Source organism: Rana temporaria, chromosome 10 (genome assembly GCF_905171775.1).
Source record: "Rana temporaria chromosome 10, aRanTem1.1, whole genome shotgun sequence".
Lineage (NCBI taxonomy): Eukaryota > Metazoa > Chordata > Amphibia > Anura > Ranidae > Rana > Rana temporaria.
Genome location: NC_053498.1, coordinates 108,565,897 through 108,587,419, shown reverse-complemented (window position 1 = coordinate 108,587,419; position 21,523 = coordinate 108,565,897). Strand labels below are relative to the sequence as shown.

General features: G+C 45.8%; 1 long non-coding RNA gene across 1 annotated transcript; it reads right to left on the bottom strand.

Moving 5' to 3' along the window:
* Nucleotides 1-8: 8 nt before the first annotated feature.
* Nucleotides 9-20,080, bottom strand: LOC120916090. Its single transcript, XR_005743953.1, has 3 exons — nt 19,967-20,080; nt 3,212-3,268; nt 9-112 (listed from the first exon to the last, which is right to left on the bottom strand). It is a non-coding gene; the product is annotated as an uncharacterized LOC120916090 (long non-coding RNA).
* Between the last annotated feature and the right edge of the window lie 1,443 nt (nt 20,081-21,523).

The following is a 21,523-nucleotide window of genomic DNA, read 5'->3' as shown; positions in this document are numbered from 1 at the left end:
TAAAATTAAATTGTCATGGCCTGCAGCTCCAGCTCCGTGTCTTTCACACGCGGTTCTATGTGCCGGGGCCGCACTGTGGATAAAAACCTCTGTTCCTTTGGGAGATCCTGTTCTGAGAGAACAGAAAGATTTAAATGTCCTCTGGCAAAGACTCTAGTAAAAGGAAGATTTAAAGTTCTAATAAATAAGTCAATACAGGGACAGCAGGAATCCTGACAAAAGGGATGGGAATGACCGTAAGCGGTAAGGTTACACAACTCGCCCACTCCGAACAACTTGCTTAACATGCAACTCATTACTATCATACAATTGACAACTGACTTATTGAATGGACATTTTAGACTGTTAGGCCCCGTACACACGACAGAGTTTCTCGGCAGAATTCAGCCAGAAACTCGATCGGAGCCGTATTCTGCCGAGAAACCCGGTCGTGTGTACACTTTTGGCCGAGGAAACCGACGAGGATCTCGTTGGGCCAAATAGAGAACATGTTCTCCATTTCCTCGTTAGTCAATGAGGAAACTTGGCTCGCCGAGATCCTCGGCGGCTTCACAAGGAACTCGACGAGCAAAACGATGTGTTTTGCTCGTCGAGTTTCTCGGACGTGTATACGGGGCCTGACACTGAATGATGGTCAGCATTCCACATTTGCACCCACATTTAACCCACATCTTGTGAGCCCGGAGTGTCAGGAACACACCCCATGAGGATGTGTCATCCTGCCAGCTACCTAAACTCCAAACTGTAGAAAAAGTAAAACAGGTCCTGTACTACCAAAATATTATCATACCAAAAAAGACCTAACTTCCACGACTACCCCTCCTCACCTTGTACAGAGTTCTTCTCCCAGCCCTTAATCTCTCTCCTTGAGAATATGAAAGAGAGACACTGCTGCTGAAGAGTAGTTACAACTTATCTTAGGAGGAGAGTGCAGTCTACAGGCACAGGCTTTGGGAGCAGTTGCTGCCTGACAGACCAGTGCAGCTGTGTACATCCCTGTGCCCTCCTCTGCCGTCATAGGGATCTGTAGGGCAAAGAGGGTTCTGGGCACTCCCCCAAGAGCGGTGTGCTGTTACTTGTAAATTAAGAATTTGGGTTTCTGTGTTTACAAGAGACAAAAGTTAGAATTTTGCCTGGAAAAAAGTGCTGGCTATAGCCTCTGCCATTTTTTTTGCTTTACATCTGTGTCTTAATGGGGAAATGTTCCTTTACTTTATGTTCCATAGCCATAATGGGTAGAGGAACTCCCCCAAGTGATTAAAATCCCTGGTTGCTGCTAGAACTTGTGTCCCCATTGAAAGATTTCTTCTCTATTTCTGTTCTGATCATTGCTCAAAATGTGGTATTCTTATTCTCATAGCGCTCAACTGTCCCTGATTTCGAAGGGACTGTCCCTGATTTAGACCGAAGTCCCTGTGTCCCTCTTCCCCCCTCATTTGTCCCTCATTTTGGTCTGATCTATATAGTTGTATATAAAATGCACTTTTTATCTTTCAAAAAGTGTTTCCCAGTGCTAAACCTTTCATCCGATTTGTAAATTGCTGTATTTGCAAATTTCAAAAACCAGTATAAAGGAATAGTAGTGGTTAAAAAAAAAGCACTTGTGGGTTACACTAATATTTTTTTGCATCGTTCACATTTAAGGGGGCATGGCAGGAGACGTGTCCTATGCCTGCATACTTTTGCTAATAGGTGTCCCTTGTTTCCTTCTCAAAAAGTTGGGAGGTATGTATTCTTAGTGATAATGGTCACCAGGACAAATTGAGAGAGCGGATCTCCCTATCAGGGTCACAGATGCCAAAAAAAAAAAAAACTGACATGTTTTCTAATTACTTTACACTCTATCCAAAATGAAAAAAAAGTTTTGGCTTTAGTTCTACTTGAATATTCCCCAGCAGGATGCCCCATTCCAGGAATAAGATCAAGAAGAAAAGGTCCTCACCTCTGAGGACCACTGGCAGATACATTGCGTGGCTGCCAGCTCTTAATCCCTGCTGTCAGTGACACCTGGGTTCCCCACTGATGATCGGATCATATGATCACTTTGTCAGGTCTGATATAGTAATCACATAAACATTTTAATCTGTAGACTGCAGATGAACACTGCCAACTTTAGACAATAGTGGTCATCTACAGTACCATATATTTAATAGTGTAATTGTCAGATACAGTTGCATTACTAAAAATAATAAATCAATAAAAACATTTTTTTTTACATGTTTACTTTCTTTAATTCCCAATTGTTGTTTGAGTGCACATAATGGGCCCGATTCTCAAAAAAGCGCCTAGCTATAGGCGGGAGTAGCGTATCTCAGATACACTACGCCGCTGTAACTTAGTGAGGCAGGTCCCGTATTCTCAAAGAACTTGCGGCCAAAGTTACGGCGGCTTAGTGTAACTGTGCCGGCGTAAGCCCGCGTAATTCAAAGTAGGCTAGTGTGGGCGTGTTTTATGTTAATGTACAGTGACCCGACGTGATTGACGTTTTTAACGAACGGTGCATGCGCCGTCCGTGAACGTATCCCAGTGCGCATGCTCAAAATTACGCCCCAAATAGTCAATGCTTTCGACGTGAACGTAAATTACGTCCAGCCCCATTCACGGACGACTTACGCAAACGAAGTAAAACAACGCTGTTCGTACGTTTCCGACGTCCATACCTAACATGACTTACCCCTGCTTTATGAGGGGTAACTTTACGCCGGCGTATGTCTTACGTAAACAACGTATCTTGCTACGCCGGGCGCACGCACGTTCGTGAATCGGTGTATCTAGCTCATTAGCATATTTGACGCGGAAATCTACGGAAGCGCCACCTAGCGGCCAGCGTAAATATGCAACTATGATACGACGGCATAAGAGACTTACGCCGCTCGTATCTTAGCCGAATTTATGCGTAACTGATTCTAAGAATCAGCCGCATAGATACGACGGCTCTCATTCGGACTTACAACGGCGTACATGGCACTACGCCATCGTAAGTCCTTTGAGAATCTGGGCCTATATGTATATATGTGTGCTTTTTCTGTAATAGGACTGTTTCTTTATATTTAAAGATATATAGATTTCTCTGTTAAAAAAAAGATATATAGATAATAGATAAACAGATAGTTCAGAGTTTCAAACTAAAAATGGATGTCATATCAGAATACTGGAGGCAACAGAAAGGAATCCTTTATCAGAAATTCATGTGGAGATATTGATTTGTTACCTATTATTATTGATTCATATCCTAAGGACTGTCACTTCTCCACCCTCAGCAGCAGATCTAAAACACAGAACACAAAGCAGAGGTGATCATTCAATAAAGCAAACAGCAATGGACAAAATGCTATTATCTAGGGCAGTGGTCTCTAAACTGTGGTCTGGGATCAAATGGAGCCCTTTAATTGTTTTTATCGGGTCTTGGGGTATTATGCCCCACACTTTCAGCAGCAGTGGGGCAGAGTTCCTGCCACTGCCACTGACTATGGAGCACTATTACTCCCACTGACATCAATGACCGGGTACTATGTCTCCCACTGACACCTATGATGGGGCACTATTCCTCACACTGACAACAAGGATGGGGCACTATTTCTCACTTTCAGCAGCAGGGGGCAGAGTTCCTGCCACTGACCCTGACTATGGGGCACTATTCCTCCCACTGACACCAATAATGGGGCACTATTCCTGCCACTGACACCAATGATGGGGCACTATTCCTGCCACTGACACCAATGATGGGGCACTATTCCTCCCTCTAATAACAAACATTGGGCAGTATTTACTGCTGCTGAGACCAGGACATTTTCTACTCCTCCTGGCCACAGTCCAACCCCTCTAAAGTTTTAAGGATAGTAAACTGACCCTTTTTCGAAAGTTTAGGGACCCTGATCTAGGGTAACCAATTACTGTGTTCACTAATATTCAAGATGAAAAGAGGGCATCCCCACAGGGGGATACTGTAGATACAGATATAGTAAGAGGGTGCCACATCCTAAATTATAGAAAAATTTGACAAGTATACTCTAGATGGATTTTTTTAGGCGCCACAACACACAGTCATCTAAAAATAAGTAGTTTATTTATACAAAACTGCATTGTTACAGTTTGGCCTATAAATGGTTATGGTGATGTCTATGTGGTAGTTTTACTAGCATATGGTGCTGAAAATTTTTACGGCACTCCATTTGTAATTTTTAGATTTTTTTGTATAAACTACTTATTTTTAGATGACTGTTTGTTGTGGTGCCTAAAAAGTCCATCTAGAGTCTACTTGTTCAAATGTGTTCACTAATATGTCTGCAGTAAACCCTAAGATGATTGGTCAATATAGGTTAAAGGTTTTTAGTAGCTAAAAGTGGCATTCTAAATCATTGGTTGTTATGCGTTACCTAACACGTTGCTTTTTAAGCTATATTATTAAATAACACAAAACTGTTCCTAAAGTAAAGCATGTTGTTTCTCTTGCCATTTTATCTGTCCCAGCTTTTTAGCAATCCCTAGGTAGTAGCTGTGGGACTCTGTGTAAACATCAGCCAATAGTAAACATTTGTCTGTTGGCTGATCGATAACTGTGTGTAACATTGGCCAATAGAGAAGAAATAATAGTTCCAACAGGAAAGGAGGCATGATAATTTCAGCTAATGTGAAAATAGGGATAAGAGAAAATTAACAGTGGCTTTAACAATTTTATATCATTTCCTAAAGTTGGGATGATGGATAATCTTTTAAATTATGGGTCTTCAAACTATGGCCCTCCAGTTGTTCAGGAACTACAATTGCCATCATGCCTAATCTGCTTAAAAATGATTGGTAGTCACTGAGACATACCTCCCAACCCGCCCGGATTCTGCGGGAACTTCACGCACAGACTGCATCCTCCCGCAAAGGGGTTGACATGCGAGAACTGACAGGCTGTGCAGTAGTGAGTGGCAAGAACTTCACCACATCCATCCACGGCAACCCCCCCCCCCCCCCGCTCACCCACGATCGTCGGACCACCCCCCCGCTCAACAACTCGGACGGAACCTTTCCCCCGCAACAACTTAGATCCCCCCGCTCTACAACTTCTATACTCTGGTCTTGGGAACAATTTGCCTTAACTTGAACCTATCAACAAAATTAACTTTCTCTCATTTAAGAAAGCTTATTTGTATCTATCCATCTACAGTGCTTTAAAAAGTGACCAAAACAAACAGTTGAGGACACGTCTCTATTATTTACAGGACACATTAATAGCACACTCAAGAGTTTCCAGCAGCAGCACACATATCAGAATGCTACTACTGCAGGCAAAGTGGAAAAAATGGTATTATAGGCCAGTATGCCATGCTGCAGTTCAGTTCTCCAATGCAAACGCTAATGCCCCGTACACACGATCGGAAATTCCAACAGCAAAAGTCCGATGTGAGCTTTTGAACGGAAATTCCGATCGTGGGTATGCTCCACTGGACTTTTGCTGTCGGAATTTCCGCCAACAAAAGATTGAGAGCTGGTTCTCAAATTTTCCGACGGAAAAAATTCCTATTGTCTGTAGCAATTCCGACGCGCAAAATTTCCGACGCATGCTTCGAAACAATTCATTGCATGCTTCAGAGAACTTTTGTGTGACCCTGTGTATGCAAGCCAAGCTTGAGCGGAATTTCCTCGGAAAAACCATCCGATTTTTTCCCCGACGGAAAATCCGATGTACGCGGCATAATGTTCTGCAGAATAGGACTTCAGAGACTGAGATTATCACTGATATTCTATGTTGAATCTGTATCATAGGATGCATTAAAGTGAAAAAACACAAAGCTTTACAACCCCTTTAACCCCTTAATAGCCCCCTAGTGTTTAACCCCTGTGTCATTTACACAGTAATCAGTGCATTTTTTTAAGCACTGATCGCTTTATAAATGACAATAGTGCCAAAATAGTCAAAAGTTTCCGAGGTGTCCACCATAAAGACGCAGTCACAATAAAAAAAAAAAAAAAAAAAACGCAGATTGTCGCCATTGCTTGTAAAAAAAAAAAAAAAATTATAAAAAAATGCCATAAATCTATCCCCTATTTTGTAGACGCTATAACTTTTGCGCAAAACAATCAATATACGCTTATTGCGATTTTTTTACCAAAAATATGTAGAAAAATACATATCGGCCTAAACTGAGAAAGAAATTATTTTTTTTATATATTTTTTGGGGATATTTATTATTATAACAAAAAGTAAAAAATATAGCTTTTTTCAAAATTGTCTGTCTTTTTTGTTTATAGCGCACAAAATAAAAACCGCAGAGGTGATCAAATACCACCAAAAGAAAGCTCTATTTGTGGGGAAAAAAGGGTGTCTATTTTGTTTGGGTGCAACGTCGCAAACTGTCAGTTAAACCAACGCAGTGCCGAATCGCAAAAAGTGCTCTGGTCAGGAAGGGGGTAAATTCTTCCCTGGCTGAAGTGGTTAAATAAGGCTTCTATTAGCATTTGGTTTATATTTTTCTTACCATACCTACAGTGTTAGGTCAATATTCTTCTAAAGCTCCCTAAATAGCTAAAGCTCCTAAAGAGATGTGGGTATTCAAATAAATAAATACCAAAAAAAAGCCTGCCTGATAATTCTTTCACCTGTGACAGAATTTCCCACTTACAGTGAGATAAGAGCTTGTGCACATAGGTGGTATACCTACACCTTTGTTCTTGCACTTTTTTACTGAAAGGTAAAAACCTTTCAGTAGCTGTACGCCTTCCTCCATAAATACTTACCTAAATCCTGTATCTATCCATCACTGTGTCCGTTTGCAGCAGCGCTGCTTTTTCTCCCTGGACTCACAGGGCAAACTGATAGCAATGGTAGCCTTTGGCTACTGCTGCTGTCAATCAAATAATGTCAGGATGGGTCAGGGGCAAGTCATGCTGTGTGTGTCTATAAATACACAGCCCAACATTGGAGAAAGCCTGCATGTGTGCCCAGGGCCGGCTTTTGGGGTGTGCGAGCCGTGCGGCTGCACAGGGCGCCATGGGCAACAGAGTACGGCACACACAGCTCACAGAATGTGAGTCACATCAGGGCCGATCCTAGATGAGGTGCAGTTCACCCAGGCGCCACAGAGGTGGACTATGCTACCTCAGCCTGCCCTATGCCACATCAGTCTGCCCTATATCACCCCAACCTGCCCTATACCACCGCAACCTGCCCTAAACCACCTCAGCCTGCCCTATACCAACCCAGCCTTCCCCCATACTACCGCAACCTGCCCTTTACCACCACAGCCTGCCCTATACCACCCCAGCCTGCCCTATACCACCCCAGCCTGCCCTATACCACCGCAACCTGCCCTATGCCACCGCAACCTGCCCTATGCCACCGCAACCTGCCCTATGCTACCGCAACCTGCCCTATGCCACCACACCCTGCTCTATACCACCCCAGCCTGCCCTATATCACCCCAACCTGCCTTATTTTACCCCAACCTGCCCTATATCGCCCCAGCCGTCCCAATACCACCCTATACTTTAATTTACAGGGGCCATTGGGGGGGGGGGGCGCCACAGGATTATCTCGCACAGGGCGCCTGAACACCTAGGGCCGGCCCTGTGTGTGCCACCAAAGGAAGTGGCTTCTTATGCTTGCACACAGAGAAGAGGAAATCTTGAGTAAAATCTGCTGCCCTCTGCCAAAAGGTTGTTAATTTGAAGAACATGACAATGACCCAAAGCACGCAATCCAGACTTAAACCCCACTGAAAATCTGTGGAATTAATTGAAGTCTATAGTCCACAAACTGGCACTATCAAATTTAACTTAACCTGAGCAGTTCTGCAAAGAATGAGCAAATATTGCAAAGTCTAGAGATATACCCCAACAGACTAAAGGCTGTAATTAAAGCAAAAGCTGGTTCAACAAAATACTGACACAAGGGGGTGATCCTTTTTCCAACTCAGTGATCTTGTTTTAAAAAATGTTGGGCGTTATATATCTTTCACTTGGATGTTAGAAGTTGCACTGAGTAAATACAGCTGGAAAGAAACAAAAATGGTGTCTGTCTTCGTTTCAGGCTGCAAAGCAACATTGTTGCTGCACGTGATTATTTTAAATGGGGGGGGGGGGGGTTCTATACCCACTGTAACATGTTTGTTATTTTAGTGAAAGAAATTGTATATCCAAACCCATTCACTAACATTTCACATTAAAGCACCTCCAGACACTATCGCCTTCATTTTTTTTTTATGAGTAAGTGTTTACCTTTGCTGTCAAGTAAGGTAAGCTCCTACTGTACTTTCTTGCCAACATCAGAGATGCACGTATGATAGACTCGAGCGCTGGTATCGTATCTCCGCCCCCACCTATGGTCATTCACAAAACGTAGCCTGTGGTGACACTGTGGCCATCCATTTTGTAAATGGATGAGTGTTGATAGGTGTGGAGACACCAGTGCTGGTGTATATCACACATATATCCACGTTGGTGGAGTGCCAGATGTAAAATGGAAGCAAAATAAATATTTTTACACATTTTGAAGAAATGAGACTGCAATGCAGAGTTAAACACTTACTAAAATCTCTACATTTTGAAAATGATGGTGTCCAGAGATGGGCTTTAGTGGTACCCAGTTCCGTGACCAGCATTAGATGATACACAGACTAAACAAATCTTCCTACATACGTTGTAGCTGTGTATCTGCAGCATAGGTGTGCGCAGGCCATGGCATTAGGGTGTGCACCCAAAGCTCAAACACACGCGTGTGTGTGTGTATATACAGTATATATAGCTCAGTAGAGCAGTGGACTACACACACACACACACACATACAATTTCTTGGAAGCTCCATTGGGGGTGAGATATCAGAGGTCTAAACTGCCCTCTAATATCTCACTTTTAAGACAGAGATTCCCCAGTCCCTTCTTCTGCAGCCAAGCAGCACAGTGTGATTAGGGTGTGCCCAGGCACACCTTGTGCGCACGCCTATGATCTGCAGCTATTTCTTCTGGTGTGGAGAAAGCCTCTTGAGGGGGGAGGGGGCGAGCAGGCAAGTCAGGACACTCTCTACTTTGCAGATAGAGAAAGGAGCTGTGTGTTAGTGGGCGTCCTAACACTCCTGCTCTCCCCCTCCCCCTCAAGAGGCTTTCTCCACACCAGGGAGAAAGTCTCGCATTACGGTGGTGAGTTACAGACAGAAAAACAGGAAGTGAGGATTTCTCAGAAGAAATAAGGAAATTTAAAAGCAAAAGTGAATGATGAGGTAAGTGAAGAAGGACTCCACTAAGGTAAAAAAAATCCTTTACAACCCCTTTAAGCACCCTCATAGCACCTCCAAAATTCAGATGCATATGTCACAATTTTTTTTTGTACCAGCACATCCTCTATTGATGTCAGAAGGCTTGGGACTCTTTTTTTCCTCTGGAGGCAGTAGTGTATTTAAGGCCGGGTACTCACGAGCAAACATGTACGGTGAAACCGGTCCGTCGGACCGTTTTCACCGTACATGCCTGCCAGAGGGCTTCTGTACGATGGTTGTACTAACCATCGTACAGAAGTCCGCGCGTAAACACTACGCGGGGCGTGTCCGCGTCGTCGCGGCGACGTGGGCGGGCCTGCCATTTAAAGGCTTCCACGCATGCGAGGGACGGCGGGCGCTCGGACATGTACGGTAGGTCTGTACTGACGACCGTACATGTCCGAGCGGGCAGGATTCCAGCGGACGGTTTTAAAACACGTCCAGGAATATTTGCCCGCTGGGAAAAGGCCCGGCGGGCAAATGTTTGCTGGAATTCGGCCCGCTCGCGCCTACACACGACCGAACATGTATGCTGAAACTGGCCCGCGGACCAGTTTCAGCATACATGTTTGGTCGTGTGTACGGGGCCTAAGTTTTGTGCTGCCCTAGGCCTGACCAAACTCGTGCACCCCCTTATTTAAATATGACCCACCCCTTCCTGTCGAGGCCACACCCCTTGCTGTTTAAGACCCGCCCTAAAAATTTCAAGTGGGGTTACTAGTTCTGAGCGCCCGATGGGAGAGGGATGGTAAAAAAAGAAACTGACCGGGGCTATAACCTTCCCTTACTCCATCCAAAATTTTAAAAAAGTGTTGACTATAGTTCTATTTTAAGTACAAATGTCTGATAAGTATATGGAGAGGACTAAGAAGATATAACCATGCCAATGGTGCAACAGAAAACATATAGCGCAGTGAGGAAGGTTTGTGGTCCAGGATGATAGGACAGTCAAAGTTAGAAGCACCGCCCCCCCCACAGTTGCGAAATGCCAACCGCCCGCATACTGGAAGCAGTGCGGCTACTTTATGTGGGCGCTAGACTAACTTGCATCTCTGCTGAGTCCACCCCTTAAGACTGGTGCTACACTAACAGTGTAGCGCAAGCCGGCGGGGACTCTTTCCGTGCTATCCCTCTACAAAGTGCTGCCCTATGCCTGGGCCTTGTTGGCCTAGGCCAGGATACAGCGTTGTCTAGAGGGATACAGCTGCTCCATCCGCATAAGCCGATAATCTTTAGGTAGACCCGGCAGCCTGATTTCAGAGGCAGATTGATATACAGCCTTTCTGCTGCTTCTTCAGCATTGTACCTGCCCCCTTCCTCAGCCCGCCTGATTTGACTTATAAGCTAAGCTGTATCAGGAGGTGGTGCTGGCAGATCGATAGGAGGGCGACAGGAGTGGAGAGAACACAGCCTTCTATGGAGGATGGATAACAAGAGGCAGACGGTTCTTCTCTCCGCCTCTGCAGTGAGCTTAAAGAAACATGAGAGAGCAGAGGCTCATTTCAAAGTGTGTGATACAGAAAGTTAGAAGAACAGCACCAGGACAGGATGTCTGTGTTCTATCCCTCCCTCCATCCCCCTTTCCATTCCTCCTTCCTTCCATCCATCCTTTCATCTTTCTATCCTTCTCTCCCTCTATCCAAACATCCCTCCATCCTTTCCTCCTTCATCCATCCCTCCATCATCCAACCATTCCTCCCTCCATTTATTCATCACTCTATCCATGCCTTATCCATCCATCTCTCTCCATCCATCCATCCAACCAACCATCCATCTCTTGTTCCATCTAACCATTCCTCCCTCCATCATCCAACAATCCCTCCCTCCATCACCCAACAATCCCTCCATCATCCAACCATCCCTTCCTCCATCATCCAACCATCCCTCCCTCCATCGTCCAACCATTCCTCCCTCCATTTATTCATCACTCTATCCATGCCTTATCCATCCATCTCTCTCCATCCATCCATCCAACCAACCATCCATCTCTTGTTCCATCTAACCATCCCTCCCTCCATCCATCCATACCTCTCTCCAACCATCCTTTGCTCCATCCATCTATACCTCCCCCCCACCCATCCATTTATCCCTCCCTCCATCCAACCATCCCTTCCTTCATCTAGGCCATCAGACCAGAGCTCTTGAACAGTGCTGGGACAAGGCCATTTGGTGCCCAGGGCGAATATGGCAAACTGCGCCCCCCCCCCCCCCCCCGTTTTTAAGAAAGAATCAACGTTGTTTCAGAACAAGAATATACTTAAAACAATACAAATTAAATGATCATCCCACACACAGTATTTTGCCCTTTACATGACCCCCCCCACACACACAGTATTGCCCCTTTACATATCCCCCACACAGAATTTCCATTTAGTGATGCCCGGCATAGGATAATGATACTCTTATGCCTGCTAACAACCCGCCCAGGGCTGTCTTTAATTTTGTTTGGACCCTGGGCAACCATTTTCCTGGGGCCCCCATGCAATATTGCTCTTCACCCCAACATCCTAAAAAATGTACACACACACTGTGTAACCCCCTGTCCACGTCCACCTCTGTACCCCCCGTCCACTGCCACCTCTGTATCCCCCCCTGTCCACCTCTGTACCCCATGTCCACATCCACCTCTGTACCCCATGTCCACGTCCACCTCTGTACCCCCCGTCCACTGCCACCTCTGTATCCCCCCCCTGTCCACGTCCACCTCTTTACCCCCTGTCCACCTCTGTACCCCATGTCCACGGCCACCTCTGTATCCCCCCCTGTCCACGTCTACCTCTGTATCCCCCTCCTGTCCACAGCCACCACTGTACCCCATGTCCACGGCCACCTCTGTATCCCCCTCCTGTCCACAGCCACCACTGTACCCCATGTCCACAGCCACCTCTGTATCGCCCCCTGTCCACAGCCACCTCTGTATACCCCCCCTTCCATAGCAACCTCTGTATACCCCCCCTTCCATAGCAACCTCTGTATACCCCCCCTTCCATAGCAACCTCTGTATACCCCCCCCTTCCACAGCAACCTCTGTATACCCCTCCTCCATAGCAACCTCTGTATACCCCCCTTCCACAGCAACCTCGGTATACCCCCCCTTCCACAGCAACCTCTGTATACCCCCCCTTCCACAGCCACCTCTGTATACCCCCCCTTCCACGGCAACCTCTGTATACCCCCCCTTCCATAGCAACCTCTGTATACCCCCCTTCCATAGCAACCTCTGTATACCCCCCTTCCATAGCAACCTCTGTATACCCCCCTTCCACAGCAACCTCTGTATACCCCCCCTCCATAGCAACCTCTGTATACCCCCCTTCCATAGCAACCTCTGTATACCCCCCTTCCACAGCAACCTCTGTATACCCCCCCTCCATAGCAACCTCTGTATACCGCTCCTCCATAGCAACCTCTGTATACCGCTCCTCCATAGCCACCTCTGTATACCCCCACTTCCATAGCCCCCTCTGTATCCAACCCCACCCCCCAATGTCCGTTCATAGCCACCATTGTAATCCTCCCTTTAAAGAGTTCTCACCACTTTTCACAAATTCCTCCCCCTCCTTCTCATAGTTCTCATCTTCACCGTGACACTGCCTGCACCTTTCTGGAATGTGTGTGCGGCGCGCTCTCAGATCTGTAGCATACAGCCAGAACACTTCACTCTGTGCTGTGCTATAGAAGTCTGAGGGGGGGGGGTGACGGGACGGGGGAAGCACAGACGACCGCTCTGCCTCTGCCTCACTCCCTGTCACAGGTCAGCCACTCCGATCCTGCAGCTCCTGACAGAGGGAGAAGCAGGATGAGTCGGCTCTCACTACACAGCCCACAGCTGTTTTCCTCCCCTGTCAGTGTGGCCGCTTGTAACCCGGCCGGAAGAGCAAACGGGGGGAGGACAGATAGCACAGCTGTGTTCGTGACCGGGACAGCAGAGGTGCACTCGGCAGCCAGTCGGCACAGTTTGTACAGTGCCACTGCCGCTGCCCGCGCTGTCTATGACACACAGAAGTGTACTTGTCAGGCGGCCGATTGTGTGTCAGAACTGCGCCCCCCCTCCTGTGCAAAATGGTAGCGCCCTGGGCACTCGCCCCTCCCGCCCCTGCCTTGTACCGGCCCTGCTCTTGAACACAGGTGGCTGAGCCCATTCAGTGTAATTGCAGCCCAGGTGCAGTGTACAGCCAGTCACGGACATGAATAGTTGTGTGCTGCTGTATTACTCTATACAGTGATCATAAAGATGAGTGCAGCAGCGTACAACTATTCACGTCAGTGACGGGCTGTACATTGCACCTGGGCTGCAATTACACTGAATGAGCTCCGTCACCTGTGTGCAAAAGCCCTGAGCCCTGATTCACACTGGTGCATCTTGACATGCGATTTGACATGCACAATTGCCGGTAATTTCACCACCTTAATCGGTGCGACGCTGCACTGATTTAAAAAAGTAGTTTCTGTACTATTCTACTTTTTGCGATTTCGGGCCACCATTTACATTGACATCTGTGCAGAAACCTGTGCTCTATGTAGTGCATACCTGAATGCTACACTCTGTACATAGCACACTCCTGAACCCTGCACGGTGTACAAAGCGTGCTCCTGATCTTTGCACTGTGTACGTAGCGCACTTCTGATCTCTGCACTGTGTACGTAGCGCACTTCTGATCTCTGCACTGTGTACGTAGTGCACTGTTGAACCCTGACTTCTGTACATAGCGCACTCCTGAACACTGCAAATAATGCACCTTGAACTCAGCACTCCTAATGTTGCGCACGCCTGATGTCTGTACATAGCGCACCCCTAAACTCTGCAACGTTGTGCACCCCTGAACTCTGTACATCGCACACCCCTGAACTCTGCAGCGTTGTGCACCCCTGAACTCTGCACACTGTACATCATACACCCCTGAACTCTGTACATCGCGCACCCCTGAACTCTGCAACGTTGTGCACCCCTGAACTCTGCACTCTGTATATCGCACACCCTTGAACTCTGCACATCGGCACCCCTGAACTCTGCACTCCTGAACTCTGCACTCTGTACATAGTGCATCCCTGAACTCTGCAAATGCACCCCTGCGCTTCTTTGTTAAGAATAGAATACAAAATATGCAGTGAAAAGTTTTTTCTCTATCTTATCTTCTGAACATTTGGTAGTCATATCCCCTAAAATTAGAAGTAGTATCTTCTTTTTAAACTCCTGGATTAAATATGAGACATATATATATTATTATATATACAGTAGTAGTAAAAAATCACTTATGGGTTTTAATGAATACATTTTTTTTTTTTATATAATTCGCCCTTAAGGGGGCGTGGCAGGGTGTATGTCCTAGGCCTACATACTTTTGCTTATAGGTGTCCCTCCGTCCCATCTTAAAAAGTTAGGAGGTACGAAACTGTGCTATATAAATGTTCTGGACTCTGTTGTAGAGAGGAACTTTGGATGTAGGGGATTTCTGCTCACCAAAGCCCCCCCCCCCCCTCCCCCGCTGACATCACAGTTCCCAGCATTCCCCCCTTAAATCTGGGTGCCCAAAGCCCCACTTACATCAGAGTATGCAGAGTACCCCTTACATCCGAGTCCCCTTTGCTTTATTGAACTCACTCAGGTAGGAGAGAGAAGGCAGGGAAGGGTGAAACTTAAAGTGGAGTTCCACCCAAAAATGGTGGCCCCCTAAAATGTCACATTTGGCATGTAATTTTTTTTTGGGCTGGGGGAACTGGTACCCTGTTTTTACAGGTACCCAGCTCGGGGGCCGGAAAGGAAGATCACCTTTCCGCCCTCCCTGCAATCTTCTGGGACACAGCACATGTCCCAGAAGATTGCCCGGCCAATCACAGCATGGCTTGCGCATTAGCAGCATGTGCCCGGCTGTGAAGCCAGGTGCCCACAGTTAGAATGCCGGTGCCGCAGAGAGGAGAGGGAAAGGAGCGAGGCCTCATGCGCACGCAACACTGGACCGTGGGACAGGTGAGTCTCTGATTATTAAAAGTCAACAGCTGCACTTTTTGTAGCTGTTGACTTTTAAATGGGTGGAACTCTGCTTTAAGTCAAAGACAGTGGATGGTGAGCTCACTCACGTGAGGATGGAGGCTCAGGCATCGGCACCTTTTATCCACCATGTACTGTATTTGCTAGCTGCTGGGCTTCAAATTTCCCGCCCTCACAGAGACAGACAAAAAGGGGTAGGGGCGGGAAGAGAATGAGCAGATCTAGCCCGCTTTCTTCTCCCGCCCATGTGGGGTGGGAGACAGAACTGTACTGGCTCTGGGCAGTGTACGAGAGAGTCACAGCCACTCTGCTTAGACAACTGCAGTTTGCCCTCCAGACAGTTGGCAACCCTGGTGATTAGGGTGAGCCCAGGCACACCTGGCCCGTGTGCACGCCTATGCACTCGGCAGTTGTGGTACTCAGTTACTTAAAGTTGCAGTCCAGTCTGAATAATGTGTCCGGGTTGCAGGCAGTCTGAAAGCCAGACACATGATTCAAAACCCAAACTGTCCAGGTGAATCCAGGACAGGTTACAACCCTAGACACAATGCTCTGCTCCCGGAGTCCACCCTATTTTGAAGCCTATGGCTCTAATCAGGTTCTTAAAAAAAAATTGGCCGCTCTAATTTCAATGCCGGTGACCCGAAAGGGGGGCGGTCGTGGATAGATTCATGCTATGCATAAATCTATCCACTGCATATAGAGGTGGGAGAGGATGAGGGGTGGCGCCCCTAATGGATGGGCCGTCCCTGGAGGACTGTATAAATTCACTGGAAATGCAGAGAGCTCCTTTAGCTTCCTAAATGTAGATCCTCAAACAAAATAAGGAACATATTGGAATAAAGCTCCAAGGTGTGAGTAATGGAAGAACAATTATTCTAGAAATCTGTTCTTGCTGGGTGCCACATCCCATTTATAGAATAATGTACAATTGACAGAGATTAGGGACTTACACACAAAATACAAATGTATTATTCATACATCTAAAATCAGCAGCTGATCAGCCACAGGGGTATGTGTGCTTGTTACCTGTAGATGTGAGGATGGTCTCTGAATATAGAATACCCCTGTGGCTGATCAGCTGCTGATTTTATATGTATGAATAATACATTTGTATTTTTATATTTTGTGTGCAAGTCCCTAATCTCCATCAATTGTATATTAAAGCGGGAGTTCACCCATTTATAAAAAAAAAAAATTTCTCCCCTTAGATTCCTGCTCGTTCGGTCTAGGGGAATCGGCTATTTGTATTAAAATATGTGCAGTACTTACCCGTTTTCGAGCTGCATCTTCTTCCGTCGCTTCCGGGTATGGGTCTTCGGGAGCGGGCGTTCCTTCTTGATTGACAGGCTTCTGACGGTCGCATCCATCGCGTCACTCGTAGCCGAAAGAAGCCGAACGTCGGTGCGGCTCTATACTGCGCCTGCGCACCGACGTTCGGCTTCTTTCGGAAAATTGTGACGCGATGGACGCGACCGTCGGAAGCCTCTCGGAAGACTGTCAATCAAGAAGGAACGCCCATTCCCGCAGCCCATACCCGGAAGCGACGGAGAGGATGCATCTCGTAAACGGGTAAGTACTGCACATATTTTAAAACAAATAGCCGATTCCCCTAGAGAAAACGAGCAGGAATCTAAGGGGAAAAAGTGCCCTCTAAGGGTGAACCCCCGCTTTAACCACTTCTGGACCGCCCCATGCAGATATTCTGTGGCAGGGTGGCCCTTCTGCGCAAAATCACGCACCTGTACATGATTCTGTGCACTGGATCTGCGGCACGCATGTCTAATCACACCGGAAGCCAATCAGTGGGTTTAGCAGACCCGATGTTCAGGTGAGGCAGAACGGCGGTCTCCCTATATAAACAAGGCAGACCACTGTTTTGTGAGAAGGGAAGATTGAGATCTTTTGTTCCTGCTAAGTAGGAACACGGATCTCTGTCTTCCCCTAGTCAAGGCATCCCCACACAGTTAGAAAGCACTCCCTAGGAGCTCATTTAACCTTTTGATTGCCCCTGATGTTAACCCCTTCCCTGTCAGTGTCATTAGTACAGCAACAATGCATTTTTTTTTACCACTGATCACTGTATTGGTGTCACTGGTTCCCAAAAGTGTCAGATTTGATCGCTGCAATGTCGCAGTCCCGCTAAAAATCGCCGATCGCTGCCATTACAAATCCAAAAAATCCATAAAAATATCCCATAGTTTGTAGACGCTATGGGCCAGATTCAGAAAGATCAGCGGATCTTTCTGCTGGCGTAACGCATGTCATTTACGTTACGCCGCCGCAAGTTTTTCAGGCAAGTGCTTTATTCACAAAGCACTTTCCTGTAAAGTTGCGGCAGCGTAGCGTAAATCACGCGGCGGAATCCAAATTCTGCGGGTAGGGGGCGTGTATCACGTCCCCGCGCCGAACGAACTGCGCATGCGCCGTCTGTAAAATATCCCAGTGTGCATTGCTCCAAATGACGTTGCAAGGACGTCATTGGTTTCGACGTGAACGTAATTGACGTCCAGCCCCATTCACGGACGAGTTACACAAACGACGTAAAGTTTTCAAATTTGCGACACGGGAACGACGGCCAGACTTAACATTGGATACGCCACCTAGGGGGCATGTTTATCTTTACGCCGGCATACCTCTTACGGAAACGGTGTATCTTTACTGCGACGGGCAAGCGTACGTTCGTGAATCGGCGTATCTACTCATTTGCATATTCTACGCCAAACTCAATGGAAGCGCCACCTAGCGGCCAGCGTAAATATTGCACCCCAAGATACGACGGCGCAGGCCCTCGTATCTTAGGCAGGTTTAAGTGTATCTCCGTTTGAGCATACACTTAAACATACGACGGGATTAGATTCCGAGTTACGTCGGCGTATTCACTGATATGCCGGCGTAACTCTTTGTGAATCCGGCCCTATAACTTTTGTGCAAACCAATCAATATACGCTTATCGGGATTTTTTTTTACCAAAAATATGTAGCAGAATACATATAGGCCTAGATTAATGAAGAAATTAGATTTTTTTTTTTTTTTTTTTTTTTATTGGGTATGTTTTAAAGCAGAAAGTAAAAAATATATATTTTTATTTTTTTCAAAATTGTTGGCCTTTTTTTTTTTTTCATTTATTTATTTTTTTTACACAAAAAAAATATAACAACTGTAGAGATGATCAAATGCCACCAAAAGAAAGCCCTATTTGTGAAGAAAAAAAGGACATTATTTTATTTGGGTACAGCTTTGTCATTTAACCACTTGCCGACCGCCGCATGTATATGTACGTCCACAGAATGGCACGTACAGGCATATGGGCGTACATGTACGTCCCCGCCTTTCCGCGGGTCGGGGGTCCGATCGGGAACCCCCCACCCCCCGCTACATGCGGCGGTCGGATACCCGCGGGGAGCGATCCGGGACGAGGGCGCGGCTATTCGTTTCTAGCCGCCTCCTCGCGATCGCTCCCCAGAGCTGAAGAACGGGGAGAGCCGTATGTAAACACGGCTTCCCCGTGCTTCACTATGGCGGCGCATCGATCGAGTGATCCCTTTTATAGGGAGACTCGATCGATGACGTCAGACCTACAGCCACACCCCCCTACAGTTGTAAACACACACTAGGTGAACCCCAACTCCTACAGCGCCCATTGTGGTTAACTCCCAAACTGCAACTGTCATTTTCACAATAAACAATGCAATTGAAAGGCATTTTTTGCTGTGAAAATTACAATGGTCCCAAAAATGTGTCAAAATTGTCCGAAGTGTCCGCCATAATACCGCAGTCACGAAAAAATAATTTAAAAAAAAAAAAAAAAAAAAAAAAAAAAAAAAAAAAAAAAAATCGCTGATCGCCGCCATTAGTAGTAAAAAAAAACAAAAAAAAACGATGCCCTATTTTGTAAACGCTATAAGTTTTGCGCAAACCAATCGATAAACGCTTATTGCAATTTTTTTTACCAAAAATAGGTAGAAGAATACGTATCGGCCTAAACTGAGAGAAAAAAAAATGTTATATATGTTTTTGGGGGATATTTATTACAGCAAAAAGTAAAAAAATATTGAATTTTTTTCAAAATTGTCGCTCTATTTTTGTTTATGGCGCAAAAAATAAAAACCGCAGAGGTGATCAAATACCACCAAAAGAAAGCTCTATTTGTGGGGAAAAAAGGACGCCAATTTTGTTTGGGAGCCACGTCGCACGACCGCGCAATTGCCAGTTAAAGCGGCGCAGTGGCGAACTGTAAAAACGCCTTTGGGCATTTAGCAGCATATTGGTCCGGGGCTTAAGTGGTTAAAATAACGCAGTGTCGTATCACAAAAAAATGGCCTGTTTAGGAAGGGGGGTAAATCTTGCAGGGCTGAAGTGGTTAATAATAGAAGACCAGTTCATCCCTTCACACAATATAAAACTTTTCCCTTCTTAGGAGCTGGAACAAGTCGGGTCACCTCTGGAAAGTCTTCATGGTCAGATCTCCCTTCTGCCAGGAAGTCCGTCGTCGCTCCCCATCCCCCCTGCAGTGGGCCCCGTCAGGGCCGGTTGTTGGCAGCAGCCCCGGAGCCGCAGCTCTGCCGCCGGGGGAGAGAGGTAATAAATAACCCGGAGAGAGAGCGAGCCGCGTCTGACCTAACAAATACCCAGTGGAAAATCAGCACATCCCACCCCCGAGCCTGGAGCCAGCTGCAGACAGACAGACAGTCAGGGATGCGAGCTGGAGGCTGCCAATAATATAACCTCCCACATACCTGTCAGTGTGATGTCTGTGCTGGCCGGACTCTGCGATCACTCCCGGCTACAGCATCACATCTACACACATTATACAATAGAGGTGCGGCTCACCTGACTCAGGGGCTTCATTGATTTTGCAATTTGTAATCACATAATTAAAAAAAAAATCAAACTATACAATCTTTGTTATGAAAAAGGCAGAACAAGGAAATAATATTCAGCGGGGATAGAAGATTCCGAAATGGTGTTATTAGTATGGAAATTCCAATAACAATTATTTAATAATAATAATAATAATAAAACAAAGATTCTGAACTGGAACCTTTGGGTAATACAATCCTGAAGTGACACTAAACTGCTTTCAAAACCGTTCTATTCAGGGTTGTATTCCTGACCATAAAGGGTGCGTCCGCGTGTTTTTGGCAGCACAATTATTTCGAGGAGTTGTCGAATATGCAGGAATGCGTAAAAAGTATGGCAGGCGCAACTTTCAAAACTGCGCTGTGCCAAACCGCATGCTCCTGCAGTACTTTTTTAGTGGCCTCAAAAACACCCGCATTTACAAAATGCGTGGGGCTGCCATTAGGAATTATATGGTTATCCATGCATGACTGTAACCTGTTCCTGTTAAGTGCGGGAAAAGGCGCATTCTTGCACCGCAATTGGTGTGTACCAGCCCCCCCTGGCTACTGTGCATTGAATGCAGGTTTCTCCGCATCCAATTCGCATGACAGGAGACTGTGCCTGGCTCTCAATTGATCCGGTTCACACATATCCAGGGCCCCAGATGGCAACCCCCCTTTTTTTATTTATTTTTTAAAAATATAGTTATATTTTTTTAATATATTTTTATTTTTTATTAAAGGGCCAATTTTTTTTAGGGCTCCCCAGGGCCCCAGATGGCAACCCCCCTTTTTTTATTTTTAAATAAAAAATATATTTTTTTAATATATTTTTTTTTATTAAAGGGCCAGTTTTTTTTTAGAGGCCCCCAGGGCCCCAGATGGCAACCCCCCTTGTTTTATTTATTTTTAAATAAAAAAAAATATATTTTTTTAATATATTTTTATTTTTTATTAAAGGGCCAATTTTTTTTAAGGGGTCCCCAGGCCCCCAGATAGCAACCCCCCTTTTTTTTATTTATTTTTAAATAAAAAAAATATATTTTTTTAATATATTTTTATTTTTTATTAAAGGGCCAATTATTATTTTTTTAGGGGCCCCCAGGGCCCCAGATGGCGGCCCCCCTTTTTTTATTTATTTTTAAATAAAAAAAATATAATGTTTTAATATATTTTTATTTTATTTTTTATTAAAGGGCCAATTTATTTTTATTTTTTTGAGGTCTGGAGGTCCCCAGGGGCCCGTAGTTCCCCAGGGCCCCGGATGACAACCCCCCTTTTTTTTTATAAAAAAAAACTTTTTTTATATATTTCTTTATTTCTTTTATTTTTTATATATATGAAGGCATGGCAGCCCATTCAAATCAATGGGCTGCTGTGCCTGCACAAATGAGGGCCGCCAAAACACATACATGTGAACCAGCCAGGCCCAAAATAAGCTGGAGGGGGGCC